The sequence below is a fragment of the Periplaneta americana genome, chromosome 4 (assembly GCF_040183065.1).
Source record: "Periplaneta americana isolate PAMFEO1 chromosome 4, P.americana_PAMFEO1_priV1, whole genome shotgun sequence".
Classification (NCBI taxonomy): domain Eukaryota; kingdom Metazoa; phylum Arthropoda; class Insecta; order Blattodea; family Blattidae; genus Periplaneta; species Periplaneta americana.
Window position 1 is genome coordinate 189,964,330 of NC_091120.1, and position 13,114 is coordinate 189,977,443.

Genomic DNA, 13,114 nt, shown 5'->3' on the forward strand with positions numbered 1-13,114 from the left:
AAGGGTGTTTGAGAATAAGATTCTTAGGAAAATATTTGGGGCTAAGAGGGATGAAGTTACAGGAGAATGGAGAAAGTTACACAACACAGAACTGCACGCATTGTATTCTTCACCTGACATAATTAGGAACATTAAATCCAGACGTTTGAGATGGGCAGGGCATGTAGCACGTATGGGCGAATCCAGAAACGCATATAGAGTGTTAGGTGGGAGGCCGGCGGGAAAAAGACCTTTACGGAGACCGAGACATAGATGGGAAGATAATATTAAAATGGATTTGAGGGAGGTAGGATATGATGATATAGACTGGATTAATCTTGTTCAGGATAGGGATCAATGGCGGGCTTATGTGAGGGCGGCAATGAACCTCCGGGTTCCTTAAAAGCCAGTAAGTAAGTCATAATATCTTTATAATAATAAAGTAATATTATCGATACCCAAACGAAGCAGACTGTATTTTAATCTTTCTTTACCGACAGAGGAAAAGCTCTTTCGAAACCTATTTTGAGTCAACGGAAAGTTCTACTTGAAAACTGAAGTATACCACACTGAAAGTGTACTTCAAGGCTTGTCCGATAAGAGATAAGCCGGTATAAACACCGGTCGCAAGGTGAAGCCATACTGGACACAACCTTGACAGAGGCACGATGATGCCATTGTACACAACACAATTCAAGTTCACTTACGTCATAGCAGCGTTACCGCTAATTGTCTGTATGTAAATTCTGATCACAGACGAGTTCAATCCTGCGGCCTCTTTGAAGAACATCTCGACCCTCGTCCCACACGGGTGACATTCCTTGCGGTAGTAGCCGGAAATGTTAGCCAAGGTTTGGAATCACGAGTTTTCAAGATAGAGGCACTCCCAAGTTCACGTCGAGCAAAGACTTCTGGGAAAATTCAACGTCAATTTATTGTTGAAATGATTTCTTGCACCTTACTGGTAATTTTTCTTGCATATAATTTCTAATAAGTTTGATTTAATTATTATTTTCATCATCGTTATCTTCATTCTGTAACCAGTGCCAGGAAAATTACACAAGCAAAATTTCCTGTTAAATATTTTGCATATTCCGCAACAGTTCAGTTCGTTCATCGCGTTGTGAGTGATGATAACTGTTTACAGTTTATTTTTTGAACTGTTAATCAAAAGTCATACACAAATGAAATAATTTAATACGCATCCAAGTAAGGTTATGAATTTCATCTTCATCATGCTATGAATGATAATATTGTTCATAGTTTATTTTATTGAACTATTAATCAAATGACACACACAAAAGAATTATTTACTATACCTAAAAAGATAAAACAGTTCATTTTCAATTTTTGGTCGGTGACTAGTTGAACGAGTGAGGTTTGCGTTGGGTGATTGAGTGGGTGAGGTTTGGGATGAGTGATTGGGTCAGGTTTTGGGTAGGTAGATGAGCGAGGTTTCGGGTAGATAAATGAGAGTTTTCGGGTATGTGGTAGGTTTTGGGTGGGTAGATGAGTGATTGAATGATGTTTTGGGTAGGTGAATTCTAGGCGGGTGGATGAGTGAATAAGATTTTAGATGGGTAAATGAATGAATGAATGAGGTTTTGGATGAGTGGATGAGTGTGGCTTAGGTGGGTGGGTGAGCGAGGGAAGTTTTGGGTGGTTGGGTGGGTGAGTGAGTGAGGTTCAGGGTTAGTGGGTGAGTGAGGTTTAAGACGGTTGGTGAGTCAGTGAAGTTTAGGGTGAATGGGTGAGTGAATGAGAATTTGGTTTGGTGTGCGAGGTTTTGGTGGATAAGTGAGTGAGTGAGGTTTTGGGTGCATAAGTGTGGTTTTGTGTGGGTTGATAAGTGAGGTTTCGGATGGATGGGTGGGTCAGTGAGGTTCTGGTAGGTGAGTGAGTGACTGAATTTTTGGTGGATGGGTGAGTGAATGAGGTTTTGGGTGAATAAGTGAGGTTTTGTGTGGGTTTATAAGTGAGGTTTTGGATGGATGAGTGAGTCAGTGAGATTCTGGTAGGTGAGTGAGTGAATTTTTGGTGGGTGATGGTTGAGTGAGTGAGTTATGTTTTGGTGAGTGAATGAGTGAGTGAGGTTTTCGTGGGTGAGTGAGTGAGTGAGATTTTGGTGAGTGGATGAGTGAGTGAGTTTTGGTTGGGGATGATAGAGTGAGGTTTTGGGTGGTTTGATAAGTGAATGATTTTTTGGTGGGTGTGTGAGAGATTCAGGTTTTGATCTGTGAGTGAGTGAGGCTTTGGGTATATGTGAGTGAGGTTTGAGTGGACGAGTGACATTTTGTGTGAATGAGTGAGGTTTTGGATGGGTGAGTGAATGAGTGAGTGGCAGTGTAGTTAGTGGCTGAGTGAGTGAGGTTTTGAATGGGTGGGCGAGTTAGTGAGATTTTGGTTGAGTAGGTGAGCGAATATATGAGTGGGTGAGGTTTAACGTAGGTTTGTGAATGTGTGAGATGTTTCGGGTAAGTGGATGAGTAGGTGAACGATTTTGAGTAGTGTGTGGTGGGTAAATCATTTAGTAAAATTATGTATGTTTCCAAAATCTACTCAAGCTTGTTACTTGCCCCTCCAGAAGACTTTAAAATTCCTTCAGTGAAACTTCAAAACTTTGAGTGAGACAAGTGGCCAACAGGCTTCGAGCTCACATATCCAGTTTCTGTCGTACTCAAATTCCTTTGCGAGGACGCATTTTCGCTTATCTTTTAAGTGTTTCTCCACTCATTTCCTCATCGACATCGACATTGACTGGTCACTTCCGCTATTAATTGAATTCTTCCACGATACGGTAGCCATGTCAGCATTTCGCCAATAAAATCAAGAAAAATATTTCCTTGTTGCTGGACACCGACACAAGATTGGCAGCGGCGAATTCTTAAGGTGCAGTCACACGTCGCTACTTTTGCAGCGCTGCAGTACAAAAAACTGCGCAACTCTTGTACTGCGACGTGTGAACAACGGTGCAACCCGAAAAGTAGCGGCTGCCGAACCTGCTGCCCGCTACTTTTCCATGCTGCGCGCAGCTTAAAAGTAGCGACGTGTGAACAGGGTTCTCAGGGTTGCAGCCGCAGCATTTTTGATATCGGTTTTGTTGAAACTTTTGCTGCGGTTGCAACCAGTGTTGCCACCCAAATGTGCCAATGATACTTTTATTGTCTGGATATATTTTAATGTTAAATGTGATTAAAATAAATTATTTGTAACAGTTATTAAATACACAACACAGTCTGAGCATAAGTGCTGGCGATATAATTCACTTCCCCCCCTCCGTAGCGTAGTTCCAAAAAGGAGGAGTCCACACCTGTGGAGTAACGGTCAGCGCGTCTGGCCGTGAAACCAGGTGGCCCGGGTTCGAATCCCGGTCGGGGCAAGTTACCTGGTTGAGGTTTTTTCCGGGGTTTTCCCTCAACCCAGTACGAGCAAATGCTGGGTAACTTTCGGTGCTGGACCCCGGACTCATTTCACCGGCATTATCACCTTCATTTCATTCAGACGCTAAATAACCTAGATGTTGATACAGCGTCGTAAATAACCCAATAAAATAAAATAAATAAACAGGAGGGTTGCCAACATTGATTACGTGAATATGCTGTTGGTTATCATTTAAGTATATAGGCGTTTTTAAAAGCTTTGTAGTAGAAATAATGTCAATTTCTGAATACTAGATACGACAGAAAAGCAAATAATAGATAAGTAAGCTTTCGCATGAGTTTATTAATAATGCGAACATAACCACAAAATGTATATTGAGAAGTCAACACGGAGATGGAAACCTGCAGCATGACTGCGGCTGCAAAAGTAGCGCCTTGTGTGTGAACAGACTCGCAACCTCCAGTTGCAACTTTTGCTGCACTCGGGTTGCGCAGCACAAAAAGTAGCATGCAGCACACTACTTTTGGCTTACGTGTGAACACGACACGCAGCTTTTGCAGCTGCAGTACAAAAGTTGCGCAGCAAAAGTAGCGACGTGTGACCGTACCTTTAGTTTACTGCAGGTCGTTGGATTTCCCCTGCGTGGGTAGGCACCCCGTCGCGCAGCGCTGCCCGTGGATAGCCGCATCGCATTATCGCCATCCCTGCTACTCGTTGTGTCAACCTCGATGCATATTAGCACAATCAACAAGCCTGCAAATAGCTGATCGACCTTGCTTACTCGATGGTGTGAGCTTCTAATTCAGAGCTCAGATTCCGTGGCTGTCGAGAAGGACCCGATCGTCGCCTCAGTGTCAGGAGCGCCTCACGAGAAGGACTTCCGAAGATCTGCATCACAATGCGTAAGTCTATCGCTGCATGAGCTTCACTTGTTTTTGAATTTGCATTCTTGTGAAAGTGGTAAATATTGTACCTATGTTTAGTTGTCTAGCTGTCGTTTAATTTTCCCATCACAATATTAAAAGAGTTGGTGACAAATATAATCCCCTTGTTTGACCTGTTTGAAATAAATAAATAAATTAATTAATTAAATGTAATACTATTTATTAACCATTCAATATTAAACAATGCAATAGGTTTCGTCAAAACAAAGGTATATTAAAAACCAAACTTAGATTAAAACATTGTTATACAATAAAATGCAAAGGAAGGCAAAGGAAGCTTTTAATAGAAAAAGCAGGATTTTCTGCTGACCTCTGGCAAAAGAACTAAGGAAGAGACTAGTGAAGTGCTTTATATGGAGTGTAGCATTGTGTGGGGGCAGAAACATGAACATTACGACGAAATAAAGAGAAGCGTATAGAAGTATTTGAATGTGAATATGGAGAAGAATGGAGCGTGTGAAGTGGACAGACAGAATAAGAAACGAAGCTGTGTTGGAAAGAGTGGGTGAAGAAAGAATGATGCTGAAACTGATCAGGAAGAAGAAAAAGAATTAGTTAGGTCACTGGCTGAGGAGAAACTGCCTACTGAAGGATGCACTGAAAGGAATGGTGAACGGGAGAAGAGTTCTGGGTAGAAGAAGATATCAGACGATAGACGACATTAAGATATATGGATCATTTGAGGACGGAAAAAGAAGGAAGAAAATAGGAAAGACTGGAGAATGCTGGGTTTGCAGTGAAAGACCTGTCTTTGGGAGAACACTAAATGAATTAATGACAAACATATACACAATGTTTTGTAATAGAAATAGACGGTTGTCATAGCCTTATTGTGAGGCAATCAAATTGAATTAACAGACAACATTTTTACTGGAAATACTGTTGTAGAATTCAATTGATTAATCTCTATCTATATTAAAAAAATTACATTTCTTATGTGGTCTCCACGACAACGATCACATTCTTGCAATCTGCTCTGAAAACTCATCATTACTATCTACAGTAAACCACGATATATGGCTTTAATTTCATTATTTATGTTTTCTTTTAACTGCATTATGGTGCGTGGCCTGTTACAGTACACTTTACTTTTCAAATATCCCCATAAGAAGAAATCGTCTGCCGTGAGATCGGGAGACCGTGGGGGCCAGGCGATATACAAATCGTGAAATTATGCGCTCAGGAAACAAGATTTGCAGATAGTACATTGATTCACGTGCAGTGTGTTCTGTCACCTCATTCTGTTAGAACCAAAACTCATTATGGTGATCCATCTGAGACAGTTTCACTGTTGGAACATTTCTTGGTACCGATCTGCGTTGACAGTCACAGTACGGTTAAGTTCCGGCATGCGGATCATCGCGGATCACCAGCAGATCTATCACAAACATTCCCAGTGTTATTGAATTTACTCACACATTTCAGAATCGTGTTACGGGAGGGAATTCCTCCATGTTGTGGAACATTAGATTAATTTCTAAATCTTCTATGAACATTTATGATAGATTTAGACTCAATATAGCCTATGCTGTTACCACAGTCTAGTATATACAGTCACGAAGCTCAATACTTACTAAATACGATGAAAGAGTAATGGAACGGAGAAAAATTCTCTCCGACGCCGGGATTTGAACCCGGGTTTTCAGCTCTACGTGCTGATGCTTTATCCACTAAGCCACACCGGATACCCACCCCGGCGTCGGACAGAATCGTCTCAGATTAAGTTCCAACTCTTGGGTTCCCTCTAGTGGTCGCCCTCTGCACTACGTCATAGATGTCTATGAACGTAGGACCACACATGTGCTGAGGTGCACTCGTAATGACTGACTAGTTGGCCGGGATCCGACGGAATAAGCGCCGTCTTAAATCACGAAGTGATTTACGCATATAATATATATTATTTTAATGTACCGAAGTACATATGATATTTCCGTGCAGATTGATATCCTGCGTCATCAGCACGTAGAGCTGAAATCCCGGCGCCGGAGAGAATTTTTCTCCGTTCCATTACTCTTTCATCATATGACACAGAATATCTGCATGGAAATATCATATGTACTTCGGTACATTAAAGTAATATATATACTTACTAAATATGCATACATAGACGTTGAAATATGCATCCATAGATAGTTGCTAACCACCAGGATCGCTACTATCGCCTCATCACAGACCCTTTCCCCTGCAGACGATAAAATGTATTATAGGCTACTTTCGATATCGTATTCTTTTGAAAAAATTAACACCTTCCTTCTACTATTGAAATATGAAATACATAAGGTTTATATATTATTTTCATAAAGTATATATTATATTTTATAAACTCACCTTCCTGGATCTTTCGGAAGAAAGATAACTGACCTATTTTTCTTACAATATTTATAGTACCACAAACATCTCCTTGTCCCATATTATTTTTCAAATTATTGTATTTTACCCATTTACAGTTATTACAACCGATAACGAACATTTCACAGTTTACACAACTTTTCACAACAAAGCGAAATACGGCACAGACAATGCCTTTTCGATCTATGTAGGCTATGTTCGGGTTTTCTATTTCAGTGTATGTAGCTCAGTGAAATATTATATTATAACTTTATTGCGTATCATTGCTAAGCTTTACTTAGTGTAATGTGTTCCCTTTACTTCTTGTTGCATAATATGTTGCAGAAATAATTACAAAAATGTGCTATTTTAATGTGAAGAGAATTTTACGTGTTAACATAATCTGTTCGTATCAATATTTTAAGTTTAGAATGGAAGCTATTTTGAGGTTCAATAAAAACGAATTTATATTGTGATTTTAATTTAGCACATCTACCTTCCTTAATTGCAGACAGAAAATTTACTATACCACTCCTATGAAATTAGTGTACGTACGATTGTGTTACTTCGTCTCTTAAGTAGTAGATAAATACAATAATTCAGTACTCAATTATAGTATTAAAATACATACAAATAGAATGTGACGGGTGTCATACATGACATTATGTTTAATTATAATGTATAATTGCGAATCTAGGAATGTAAGTTAAATATAGTAAACATAACCTATAATTTCCATATGACATAACATACATATGTAGTGGAGACCACTAAAATTAGACAGAAAGGGGCAACTGGTACAGTAAACATAACCTATAATTTCAACATATATAAATATTCGTGCGATGCAACTGAAAATTATTGAATCGTGCATAAATGAATGTACAATAATTTCGCAATATTTAATCGAAATAAAGGCAGGTATTACACATACGAACAACGTAATTTTCACACCATAAATAATATTACACCTTAACTCGCAAGGGATTATGTCTGAAGTGTCCCCAAAATCATTATTTTAAATATTATTAATGCAATTATACTACATTTTAGAGAAATATATGTTACTCTTTATGCATTTCAATTAATTTATATGGTTGAAACGCCGCCCTTCGTGATCGGGTTAAGCGAGTCACATGGTCTGCCTTACGGCCTGTATTAGATCACGATGGCAGTGACACAGTCTATTGTTCCTAGTACTCACAGCGCTCCAAGCGGCTAGCAACTATCGCGAGAAATGCAAAAAAACATCCCGAGCTTCGTGACTGTATGTAGTAGACTCTGCTGTTACTGCAAATACACGTTCTTCCACCGCCCTGTCTAGTTGGACATAATGTCATTTCCTACAAACACAAGAGAAATGGCATGTTTTGAAGATCGCATAGCAACCAATACTTCCTTCAAAGTACAAAATTCCTAGAAACGATTGTTAAAATCTTAGTATGTGTAAGAAAAAACGAAGTGGTAGTGTATTTTTAACATTTGTTGGTGAAAACGGTCCCAAATCTTGCATTATCAGTGTTTCCAATATGCTATGAACAAATTATCACTCTTTGCCTAGTTTATGTAGTTTATCGGGTTAAGGAAAAACACTGGATAGGAGCTTATCTGTAGCGTTTATCGACAGGAGTAGACAGTACGGCCAAACGTGTTTACTGAGTTCGATTAACCTGCATTCCAAAGCATTTGAAGATGACACCGACGAAAACGCGAGGTGCGTGATTTCGCGAAATGTCAGTGCCCAAACCTTTCACGCTCCATTAAATTCTCTACTTTCTGGCATATTGCTCAACTCCTATGGGGAAACGCTTTACATCCAACAACGAGAACATTCTTTCTCATGAACGCCCATTACAAGTCTTCTTTCTTTCTTTCTTTTGAGATTCTTATCACAAAGAATAGAACTAAATATTCGAAAACGTCCTCGATAGTTTCTCCTCCTCGCAACGGTTAGCATGTCTGACCGTGTAACGAGTGGGCCCGGGTTCAAATCCTGATTGTGACAAGTTAACCAGTTGAGGGTTCTTCCGAGGTTTTCCCTCAACCCATCAAGAGCAAATGCTGGGTAACTTTTGGCGCTAAACCCTGGACTTATTTCGCTCGATAGCAAACATTATCATAAGGACAGATAAAAAAGTTAATTTTTTTCTTCCACCATGTTAATGATGTCAAAAAAAGTGCCTATACAAATTTTGACCACTCGAGAGCAATTACGAGGGCCGTTCTGAAATTATGTTTCCCTGGGCCGTTTACAGAAAGAAAACACGATTTCTTGAAAAGACTTATTATATGTATGTACTTATTCACACTGCAAATGGGTAGGCCTATATACCCGGTGGCATTGGTAACTAATTACACTCAATAATGACAATAATAAACACAATTAATAATAATAATAATAATAATAATAATAATAATAATAGAGAACACCCTAAATTAAATTAAGCACGATCACTTCAAATAACATTTGTGCCAGATCGTGCGTATTTGCTTGGTTTCCGCACAAAACCAATCCGCGGAAAGTCTAAACTTCCATATTCACTATTCCCAACCTAACACATATAACAATTTCCCTCTTCTTACCGCTTAAGTGACATATTGATTTTACTGCTTTAGGCTTTTAAGATATTTTTAGAGACGTTTAATATAGTAATAATTATAAATTGGAAACTTACCACTGGAATTTCACCTAAATTACACTGTTAATTATTGTTTCTAAATATTTACAACTCCACTAAAGTTACTGCATTCGTGATGCAAGTAACATTAAGGAAGCCATGAAAAAATCAACAAGATTCCAGACTCATCATAGACTGGGGGGAAAAAAGACAGACGTATATCACGGCCTGCTGGAGTATAGTAAACACAGAAAACATTTTAAAGCAACAATGTTGAAGATAGATATTTTTGTTTTGCAAATTTTCCGTCATTGAACAGAAACCAAGATGGAGATTTCATTGCAACTAATTATAAATTCCTCTTTCAGGTATGTAATAAACGATCTTCGCACAAAATAATGTACGATACACGAGCGGTATGTTTTCTTTCAATTCTCGGAAATTAAAAATGCTGAACCACGTTTCGCTTTTTTTAAACTTTTCCTCGAACATGAAAACTTCAACATACCGGTCTTGTAACGCATATTACTATTAGAGTAAATTTAGTTTGTATCTTAACTCTAAGTTGGAACTAAAACCCACGAGTGTGATATGTTCATACCTGCACAAGTACCTTTCAGCACTACACTCATTTCACTGACAACTCACTCACTTCACTGGAACAACGACACATTTCACTGATACTATCCTGATTTCACTAACACTTCAAAAACATTTCACTGTTCAAGTACTTTGCACTGCCACTATAAACTATAAAACTTCACTGACAAAAACACACTTTACTGACACAACATATTTCACACTTCATTGACACAACACACTTCTTCACTAATACATCACTGCAAATAAAATATCAATTACACCCTTTAAATAGTATGTATAATGTACTACCGTCTATTAGTAAAGTCCTTAAGTCTATTTTTAAATACATTGGAACTGACACAGTAATATTGTTGAGCTATTTTTCAACATATTAATTTCATTTTTTTTTCCATTTCATTTATTATATTCCTTAGAACTTACATGAGCAATGAAGCTTTAAGATGTAGTACAAGTCAAAATTTTACAATATTACAATTACAATTTTACAATTTTTTTTTAATTTTTACAATTATTTTACAATTTTTACAGTTTTACAATTTTGTAAGTTTCTACAATTTGTTACAATTTTCTACAATTTTTACAATATTTTGGCCAGAAATAGTGAGATGAGGTGAGGTCCGAGGATTCGCCAAAAGATTACCCGACATTTGCCTTTTAGTTGGGGAAAAACTCGGAAAAAACCCAACCAGGTAATCAGACCACCAGAATTAAGACATTTTTCATATCATGAGATTAACTTTTGTATCCCTGTGTCGTAGAAGTCTGCCGCCTGGTATCGAAACCAGTGTGTGACAGCCGTCTGCACTTCTCTGTTGATCCTAGCATCAAAATTGTAAGAGCCTTTACACTTCGCACCTGACGAAATGTGCTGAAAAAAAAAGTGTGAGAAAACGGCTATAAAATTTGCATGAAATTGAAGTTCAAAGGTGCAGTCACTTACATATTACGTAATTTTTATGCTGTCGTGCGACACAGAACATTGAAACTTGCTCAGAATATACCTAAGTAAGAGATTGCTGATTAATTTTTTTACAGGAAAACTAAAATGCGATTTTTATTGAATGAAAACGACCAAAATTTCACCCGTCACCCTCCTTTCCTTAGCACCGTGGCAGGCGAATTCACATTGCCACCGTTTGGGATTCGTTTCAAGGTCACAGATAGTACGTATATATCCTCAGAAATTTTTGACAGAGTCAGACGACCAGTTCAGGAAGGTCTTCTTTGAGAATATAAGATAGTTTTAGAAACCTACCAATTAGTCATAATTTCTAATGCAATTTGCAAATGTTCTTAATTTTTATTAAGGTAACAACGGAATACATCATTATCTTAATTTGCCGTGTTCACGACTGTTAACGTAATTTCAGAGTCTGTAATTGCAGAGCATTGTACGATGTTTCATAAATACATAAACGCTTTAAATATATGGGTATTAATTATTCAAACGTGAGAGCATTGCCTGTAACGCAATGAGAAAGCATTTAATACCCACTTAATAGTCACAAACTCTTCTTGATTCACTCATCGTTAGCAGTAGGTGATTTACTTCCTTCATTAAAATACCTTCCTGCAACAACAGAACTTTCAAAACGTGAACACTTCCTTAAGACAGAATTGCAAGTGACATGCGTTCTGAAGAGGCATAACTAGGAACCAGGAAAAGAAGCAAAAAATGGGATCGATGTTAACTAATTAACACTCGTGGGAATTTTTTACTTTTACTCGTAATTTGTCATTAAAAGAAATATATGAAAAGTATTGTTATATTCCAAGAAAGTGGTTACATTACATTAATTGTTTGGATCAAATTTCTGCACATGTAAAGGAAAAAGCAAAAATTATTTCGATCATTTATCAACAGTAATCTCACTAGAGTTTTTTTATTTATCTAGAGGAAATCAATACTCGAGTGGGATTTAATTGAATATTACACGATTAGAAGAAATAAAGTACTCTAATACAATAATAGTACATTATGCAACGAGCCTATAATGGTAGTAATTAAGACGCGAGTATGTTTATGAAACGAGCGTCTTAATTACTATTATAGGCAAGTTTCATACGACTTTTTATGCTCGACCATATTTCTAACTTGAAATTATTCATAAGTATTCATGTTATTCTTATCTGACTGGGGAGCTGAACTGACCTTGTGCAATATCTCGTAAATTATGACATGTGCGCAAGCGCGAAAGTATTGATTTTTTCCGAGAAACGAATGTCATTGACCTTGATATAATCTAGAAGAGTAAAATAATTATTAATCTTGATATAACCTTGAAATTGAATTAGACATTGAAAAACGAGATGAAAAATTGAATTTATTTGAATATTATTTACAATTAACGTTAATTATTATAGTAACAGAACATAACCTTCTGCGACAGTATTGGATTTCCAGCCTCCGTGACGTTTCGCTAGTTGTCTTCCGATTGCATATCCGAGAATAATCGCTTTCATATTGCTACAATGGTGTTTTCTGATTGATGGAATACCTGAACTTTGATGAATAGGTGTATTTTAATGAGGTCCATTAAAGAGCTGGTACCAGGTGTATAATTACTACATTTCGGCATGGTCGAGCATAAAATATTAATTGACTTACTAAAATTCTATTTCACTAATGGAAACGTTTGAACGGAGCCGCCATTTTCAGTTACTGTCTATGCGGCAAACAAATGACGATCGCAAAGCATGTTTTATAGTATTGTAAAGAATTTGCTGTTTGAAATGTTGGCAAAAAAAAAGAAAAAAGAAACAAATGGTAGGGAGGTAATAAAAACAAAAGAAAGTGTATAAAGATTAGAAGAAATAAAGTACTCTAATACAATAAAATAGATATTAATTAACTTATTAAATTCCACTGCAGTAACCTTCACCAAAACGTTTGAACAGAGCCGCCATTTTCAGTCGACTATCTATGCGGGAAACAACGATCGCAAAGCATGTTTTATAAGACCGGAAATAATTTTCAGTTAGAAATGTTGGCAAACAAAGAAACAAATACTAGGGAAGTGATAAAAACAGACCAATGCTAGGGAAGCGATAAAAAATAAACAAATGCTAGGGAAGTGATAAAATTGTGCTAAAAACTGTCATAATTGGTTGAAAGACGTCCTTTCGTACCGTTTTATTGATCAAAAGTAGTATGACGTAGTAAAAGTGTAATAGTCATCATAATACAGTAGAATTCCTCTTATCCGGCACCAAAAGGACCAGGCTAGTTCCGGATACGAGATTTTGCTGAATAATTGAATA

General features: G+C 37.4%; 1 protein-coding gene across 1 annotated transcript in view; it reads left to right on the forward strand.

The window, feature by feature from the left end:
- Positions 1-4,159: 4,159 nt before the first annotated feature.
- Positions 4,160-13,114, forward strand: part of LOC138698540 (uncharacterized) — a 791,920-nt gene continuing 782,965 nt past the window's right edge. Inside the window, exon 1 of the mRNA XM_069824545.1 lies at positions 4,160-4,262. The gene's annotated coding sequence lies outside the window, so the exon portion shown is untranslated. The remainder of the gene's footprint in view (positions 4,263-13,114) is intronic.